Source organism: Mustela nigripes, chromosome 2, assembly GCF_022355385.1.
Source record: "Mustela nigripes isolate SB6536 chromosome 2, MUSNIG.SB6536, whole genome shotgun sequence".
NCBI lineage: Eukaryota > Metazoa > Chordata > Mammalia > Carnivora > Mustelidae > Mustela > Mustela nigripes.
Window position 1 is genome coordinate 10,746,814 of NC_081558.1, and position 8,659 is coordinate 10,755,472.

Sequence of the window (8,659 nt, forward strand, 5' to 3'; positions counted from 1 at the left end):
AATAAAAGTAAGAACAAGAACCATATGATACTCTCAATAGATGCTGAAAAAGCATTTGACAAAGTACAGCATCCCTTCCTGACGAAAACTGCATTCTTTTTCATGTGCTGTATCTGATGTCTCTGTTCTTTTAGCTTGGTTGTCAGCCTGGAGTTCAAAGGAGAATTTGTTTAAATTCATGGTGAGGACAACACCAGAGAAAATAGATGTGAGAAAGAAGATATTCTGGTGGACATACAATGTCCTTTCTGAATCAGGGATACAGCAGGTATTGTGAGTTTTATAGCAGCCATACCTAAAAAGTGGTAACCTCCTCCAGAGATAAAAGAGTCCAAAGAGATAGGAACTCCAAAGACATCTCTTGGGACTAAATCTAGCACTTATTTGCACTCTGTTTTTCTCTTTTGGCTCCAGGGAACTAAATCTCTCAAAGAATAGAGTGACAAAAGAGTAATTCACCAATGAGGCTTATGGGAATTCAGCTCCTACAGCGACAGAAACTCTTAAATCCTTTCAATAAAAATTCTCAAGTCTATTCTATTAATTTCAGATGATGAGAAAACACAATTTTACCTTCTAGAAGCCTCATGAGTGGTTCTGTCTCCCTAACATTTCTGGCGGCAAATTCATTAATCACACAGGGAAGGAACTTCATGAGTGAGCTCAGCCTTTTCTGTGATAGTATCTGGGTGAACCACAGCATCTTTACAGGTACTGGGGAGTATGATAATGATGCATAAATCTCTTTCTATTGGCAGTAACTTAATGTTATGCAAAAGCATAACAAGAAAAGTTTGGTAATGCAAAATCCTGGCAAATTAAAGGTCCCAAATTTTGGAGATCAATGGTGGATGCACTGAAATATCTCTGTTCCCATCTGTTTCCTCTGGTCTTGGCTGTCAATCATAGGGCCTCCCTGTCTCCCTGGCTCATTCTGTTGTTTTACTATATCTCCTTTTAATATCACTTAACCATTTGTCCTTTTCACAAACATTTATTGAGAAATTACTGCATGGTAAGCACTAACATATTCTGGGAATAAAGAAATTAATAAGATATTGTTCCTTCTCTCAAGGTGCTTCTGGTTTAAAAGGGGGAAAGAAACATAGAAATAAGTAAATGGAATATCTGATATGGTGTTCCAATTCTGGTAAAGTGGGTCATAAAATAGTAGACTTTTTCTGGGGAGATTAGTGAAGTCTTCACAGTCCAGATTATAAATGGACAGAGCTTTGAAGTAGGCACAGAGCTATTCCAGGTGGGGTAAGTGAGAAAGTACTCTAGGAGGAATAGCAGTAAATACAGAGATTAAAGAAATTGTATATGATGAGCACTAGGTGTTATACTGAATGGATGAATCATTGAACATTATATAAAAAACCAATGATGTACTATACCTTGGCTCGTTGAATTTAAATTAAAAAAAAAAAAAGTGTACATTGTGTTAGGTAATGAAGAATAGTTCTAAATACCCGCCAACAATGTGAAGTTAGGGACGAAAAATGAAATTTGGGCCTGGCCAGGAAAGAGCCCCCAAATAGTAGAAAGTCTTACATTCTGACTACAGAATTGATACATCCTCCTGAAATCAGTGCAACATCAGTGCAGAGTTTATATCAGGTGATGTCCATGACTAAACTCACCTTGTAGAAAGGTCATCTGGGTCAATGGGAGAAACACATTATCACTGCTGTAAAAGCCAAAGCCATAGATAATGAGGGGTGGGAATAAGGACAGTGGCATGAAGGTGGGAAGTGGGAGATGAATGTTTGAGGTTTGAAAAAACAGTCATCCAAGCTTTTTAATACTAGACACAGGTGAGAATTTTGTTTTGTTCATTTTGTTTAATTCTTTCAGTAACTATGTGGTCGGGTTTTGTGTATGAACAATGTGAGATGCAATAAACATGCAATGGAGTCTGGAGTCAGCTCAAAGATCACTGTTTATAAGTCTTTTGCATTTCACCAATAATCTTATTTATTTTTTAAATTATTTTTCTCTGTATAAATATATTACATTTTGTTCTTTTTAAATTTTATTTATTTTTAAAATTTTTATTAATTTAATTTAAATTTTGTTAGTTACCATAAAATGCAATATTGGTTTCTGGAATAGAATTCAATGATTCACCAGTTACATATGACAGCCAGTGCTTATCACCAGTACCCTCTTTAATATCCATCATTCATCAACCCACTCCCACACACTCTTCCTCCAGCAACACTCAGTTTGTTCTCTATCATTAGGTGTCACTTCTACCTCAGCTGTAGCAACTTATTAGACATGTCTCAAGAGGCAAGGGAAACAAAAGCAAAAATGAACTATTGGGACGTCTTTAAGATAAAAAGCTTCTGCACAAGGAGGTAATCAATCAATGAAACTAAAAGGCAGTCCTTCGAATGGGAAATGACATTTTTAATGACATATCTGATAAAGATTTAGTATCCAAAAATCTATAAAGAACTTACCGAACTCAACGCAAAAAAATAATTTTATTTTAATAGAGTTTACTAACCTCATTTTTAAAAGCAGCTTTAGGTTTATAAGGCAGTAGCAAAGATTTTACAGGTATTCTTCCAATCCAAGAGCATGGAATGGTCTTCCATCTTCTTGTGTCTTCTTCAATTTCTTTTATGAGTACTCTGCAGTTACTTGAGCACAGTTTCTTTACCTCTTTGGTTAGGTTTATTCCCAGGTATCCTATGGTTCTTGGTGCTATAGTAAATGGAATCGATTCTCTAATTCCTCTTTCTGTATTTTCATTGTTAGTGTATAAGAAAACTACTGATTTCTGTACATTGACTTTGTATCCTGCCACGTTACTGAATTGCTGTATGAGTTCTAGTAGTTTGGGGGTGGAGTCTTTGGGGTTTTCCATATAAAGAATCATGTCATCTATGAAGAGAGAGAGTTTGAATTCTTCATTACCAATTTGGATACCTTTTATTTCTCTTTGTTGTCTGATTGCTGTTGCTAGGACTTCTAATACCATATTGAACAAGAGTGGTGAGAGTGGGCATCCTTGTCGTGTTCCTGATCTCAACAGGAAGGCTGCAAGCTCTTTCCTATTGAGGATGATATTTGCTGTGGGTCTTTCATAGATAGATTTTATTAAGTTCAGGAATGTTCTCTCTATCCCTATACTTTGAAGCATTTTAATCAGGAATGGATGCTGGATTTTATCAAATGCTTTTTCTGCATCGATTGAGAGGACTATGTGGTTCTTCTCTCTTCTCATATTGATTTGTTCTATCACAATGGTTGATTTGTGAATGTTGAACCATCCTTGTAGCTCAGGGACGAATTTCACCTGGTCCTGATGGATAATCTTTTTGATGTGCTGTTGGATCCTGTTTGCTAGGATCTTGTTGGGAATCATATCATCCGTATTAATCAGTGATAATTGGTCTGAAATTCTCCTTTCTGGTAGGATCTTTGCCTGGTTTGGGGATCAGGGTAAAGCTGGCTTTATAGAAAGAGTCTGGAAATTTTCCTGCTTCTTCAATTTTTTGAAACAGCTTCAGGAGAATAGGTGTTATTTCTTCTTTGAAAGTTTGGTAGAATTCCCCAGGAAATCCGTCAGGTCCAGGGGTCTTGTATTTTGAAGCAGTTTTTGATCACTGCTTCAATTTCAATCGATCTATTCAGGTTGTCAATTTCTTCCTGGTTCAATTTTGGGAGTTTATCATTTTCCAGATATGCATCCATTTCATCTAGGTTGCTTAGCTTATTGGCATATAACTGTTGATAATAACTTCTGATGATTTATGGACTTCTTTGTTAGTTGCGATCTTTCCCTTTTCATTCATAATTTTATGAATTTGGGCTTTCTCTCTTTTCTTTTGGATTAGTGTGGCCAATGGTTTATCGATCTTATTGATTCTTTCAAAAAAGCAGCTTCCAGTTTCATTAGTACATTCTACTGTATCTCTGGTTTCTACCTCATTGATCTCAGTTCTAATCTTGATGATTTCCCTTCTTATGTGTGGAGTTGGTTTGATTTGTTGTTGATTCTCCAGTTATTTAAAATGTAGAGACAGCTGCAGTATTCTGGATTTTTCTTTTCCTTCTTTTTTTTTTTTTTTTTTTTTTTTTTTGGGAGGCTTGGATGGCCTTTGCTGTATCCCATAGGATTTGGACTGAAGTTTCTTCATTCTCATTGGTTTCCATGAATTGTTTCAGTTCTTCTTTGATCTCCTGGTTGCTACAAGCATTCTTAAGCAGAGTGGTCTTTAGCTTCCTGGTGTTTGAGTTCCTTTGGAACTTTTCCTTGTGATCAAGCTCCAGTTTCAAAGCATTGTGATCTGAGAATATGGAGGGACTAATCTCAGTCTTTTGGTATCGGTTTAGTCCTGATTTGTGACCCAGTATGTGGTCTGTTCTGGAGAAGGTTCCATGTGCACTTGAGAAGAATGAGTATTCTGTTGTTTTAGGGTGGAATGTTCTGTATATATTTATGAGGTTCATCTGGTCCAGTGTGTCATTCAATGCTCTTGTTTCTTTATTGATTTTTTGCTTCAATGATCTGTCTATTTCTGAGAGAGTCACGTTAAGATCTTCTACTATTAATGTAATTATATCAATATGACTCTTTATCTTGATTAACAGTTTTCTTATGTAATTGGCTGCTCCCATATTGGGTACATAGATATTTACAATTGTTAGATCATCTTGGTGGATAGTCCCAAGTCCACCATCCTTGTTGGATGTAGTGTTCTTCTGTATCTCTGACTATAGTCTTTAGTTTAATATCTAATTTGTCTGATATGGGAATTGCTACCCCGGCATTCTTTTGAGGCCCATTGGCATGGAAGATGCTTCTCCATCCCTTCATTTTCAGTCTGGGTGTATCTTTAGGTTCAAAGTGGGTCTCTTGTAGACAACATATGGATGGGACCTGTCATTTTATCCACTCTGCAACCCTGTGTCATTTTATGGGCACATTTAGGCCATTCACATTGAGAGTGATTATTGATAGATACATTTCCTGGTCCAGCTGCTCTTTCACAGGAGGTCCTGGGCTGTGACCCTTGTAACAACATGGACGGGACTGGAAGAGATTATGCTGAGTGAAATAAGTCAAGCAGAAAGAGTCAATTATCATATGGTCTCACTTATTTGTGGAGCATAACAAATAGCATGGAGCACAGGGGAGATGGAGAGGAGAAGGGAGCTGAGGGAAATTCGAAGGGCAGGTGAACCATGAAAGACTATGGACTCTGAAAAACAATCTGAGGGTTTTGAGGGAGCGGGAGGGTGGGAGGTTGGGGGAACCAGGTGGTGGGTAATAGAGAGGGCACGGAGTGCATGGAGCACTGGGTGTGGTGCAAAAATAATGAATACTGTTATGCTGAAAATAAATTTAAAAAAATTAAGGTAGTTTCCATAAACCTGCACCAGTTTCCCCATTCTTAACATTGGTCATCCACAATGCATTACATTTAGCCATCATTTCTCCGTGGGCATCTATTTGTTAGGAAAGATTTTCAGCCTTTTATTGTTTTAAAGAACTTGATTGTTTAGAGAATTATTCATCAGATATTTTGAAAAGTATTCTATCATTTGAAGTTTGTCTGATGGTTAACTCATGATTACACTAGGGTTATGGATCTTTTTTTTTTTTTTTGGCAGGGGGGAAACACACAGAGTATGTCATTTTTATCACTTTATATCAAAGATACAAACTATCATTGTGACTTTACACTGGTATTGAACATACAAATAAACTACTGTGTATAGGTTTCTCCATACACAATGGAGAAAAAACATTTTTTTTCCTCCTTTCCACATTGTACTCTTTATAAGGGAGTTACCATGTGTAGCCCACAATTCATTATAGCTAAATTAGTTTCTGCTTCCTTGAGTATGGAATATCTATATAAATGATTGAAATATTTTTGGCACAGATTTTTCTATGTATTTATTCATTCATTCGTTCATTCATTTTTTGCCAATGTAAGTTCTTTGAATTGGTTCTGGAGTTTCTGGAATTAGTTTTAAAATATGAATATATTTAAAGAGACTCTTAACTTTTATTTCCAGTAAGGAAGAAAGCAACAGTGATCTGCAAAATATTACCATTGGATATTCCAACTAAAACAATGATTAAAAGGGAGGATCTGGATGGGTGTGTATCTGATACTTCCAAACACTGTTGCAAACTAATAAATATACTGATTGATGGCTTGTTCCTAATGTCACTGAACAAAGTGGGGGAAAGAAGAATATTAGCACAATTGAATTCTTAGTTCAAATACCTCATAAATGATCTGAAAAGTTTTATGTGTGCCCTGAAGGGGACATTTATTTCCTGTATCTGTAAGGCTAGGGTTGCTGAATACCTTTCATCCTGTGACTGTCTGCATTATAATGCAGGTTGGTTGAGTAGCCAAGTAGGAGGTCCACAGTTAAATTGAAGCACTACCTGGGAAGGAATGAGTTCCTGCGTGTTGGAATGAGGACAAGTGGGAAGATCTTGATGAAGCTGAAGAATTGAACCCCTAAGTTTGATACGTCTTCTTTGCCAATGGAAGCTGCCTCCCCACCCCAGTGGGTTTGACTTCCCCATCCTCAGTAGCAAGGTCATCCACAGCCCCAGTGGTGTCACCTTTCCACTCCATTCTGAATGTTTTTCCTACCTTACCTAGGGAAACTCATGGCTCCCCACAAAGCAGTTGCTGCCCAAGACAATGTTGTCTCCTCAAATCTCATCCAACCACTCCTTTATGTTTCTAGTTACATAACTAGATTGAGGTACCAACAGACCCCTAAGGGTAAAGTGCAGACTGACCCATAAGGAGGTGTGCTACACTCCAAAAGAACTACTTGATTTTTCTAATTTATACAGACAAAAATCCAGAAAATATGTTTGGGAATGGATGTTTCAAGAGTGTGGGATAATGAGAGAAAGAACATAAAATTGGAACAGGATGAATTTTTGATATGGGCTCACTAAGCAGATATTCTGCATTTAATGTTGCAGCTTGGGAATTTAGTTTATTTTGTTGAAACATGGACTAAATGTAGGCCACAGTGAGTGAGTTGGAAACGACAGACCTGCTGTGGTTTAATTTAAAGTAATGGATTTAGAGGCTTAGGAAGACTGGAAGGTTATAATGTATTTGACCAGCTCATCCACACTGGAAGAGTCCAGAAGACACACATTTCACCAAGACTGATAAATACTTATTGAGGGCAGTCTCAATATCCTTGAAGAGCTCTGTGATCTTCTCCTCAGGCTAGATATTACAGTGGAAACTCAGCCATCAAATTTGGAAACCCCAATGAAGTGTGAACACTTGGATATGAGGATGGCAAGGACCAAGTGGCAATATCAACCACCAAAAGGAAAGTGGGGGTGGTTGCTGTGGTGGACAGCAGGGTGAAAACCTCCACAGGAATAGTCTGACTTGCTCTGATGTGTGGTGTGGTTATTTGATCATGCTGTTGATAGAAGAGAAACAGGTAGAAAAACAACTAAATTCTTACTTGATCTGTATAAGCAGGAAGGTTCTAGGTTAAGTAAAGAAAGTAAACCTTAATCAAAAATAGAGTCTCAGATCCTCAAATCATTCATAGTAATTTATAGACTGGTTATACTCCCCAAAACTTATTCTATTAACCTTTACCCTTGCTTTCCCCATTAGGACCTTCAGCCTTTTACCAGAGTAACTGGATAAATTTCAATTGCTTTGTCTCTTTTCCGTCAGTTTCATCAGCTACATGGAACCAGAAAATCAAACACGTGTTTCAGAATTTATCCTTCTGGAGCTCTCAGAAGAGGTATTATTACAGCCCCTCCTCTTTGGACTGTTTCTGTCCATGTACCTGGTCACTTTTATTGAAAACTTGCTCATCCTTCTGGTCATTATCACTGACACCCACCTCCACACACCTATGTATTTCTTCATCTCTAACCTGTCCTTTGCTGACATCTGTTTCACCTCCACCACCATCCCCAAGATGCTGCTGAACATCCAGACACAGAGAAAAGTCATTACCTATGCAGAATGCATCATCCAAGTATACTTCTTTATGCTTTTTGGAGATCTGGATAACTTCCTCCTGACTGTGATGGCCTATGACCGGTTTGTGGCCATCTGTCATCCTCTCTACTACATGGTTATCATGAACCCCCGGGTCTGTGGGTTCCTGCTTATGTCATCCTAGATCATGACTGCCCTGCAGTCATTGTCACAGAGCTTAATGGTTTTGCGACTCTCTTTTTGTAATAATTTAGAAATCCCTCACTTTTTCTGTGAGCTTAATCAGTTGGTTCAACTTGCTTCTTCTGACACCTTTCTCAATGATGTAGTGATGTATTTTGCTACTGGACTTGTTGGTGTTGTTCCACTTACTGTAATCCTCTTCTCTTAATCTAAGATTGTATCTTGCATTTTGAGAATTTCATCAGCTAAAGGCAAATGTAAAGCATTTTCCACGTGTGGTTCTCACCTCTCAGTTGTCACTTTGTTCTACTGCACAGACCTTGGGGTGTATCTTAGTTCTGCTGCTACACAAAACTTCAGGGCAAGTGCCATAGCCTCAGTGATGTACACAGTGGTCACGCCCATGCTGAACCCTTTTATCTACAGTCTTAAAAACAGGGACATAGAAACTAGGAGCTGGTTCTTTGAAAGAATTAATAAAATTGATAAAC

General features: G+C 37.7%; 1 pseudogene; it reads left to right on the forward strand.

Moving 5' to 3' along the window:
- Positions 1–7,722: 7,722 nt before the first annotated feature.
- LOC132010377 (olfactory receptor 7A17-like) overlaps positions 7,723–8,659 on the forward strand; it is a 7,498-nt pseudogene continuing 6,561 nt past the window's right edge.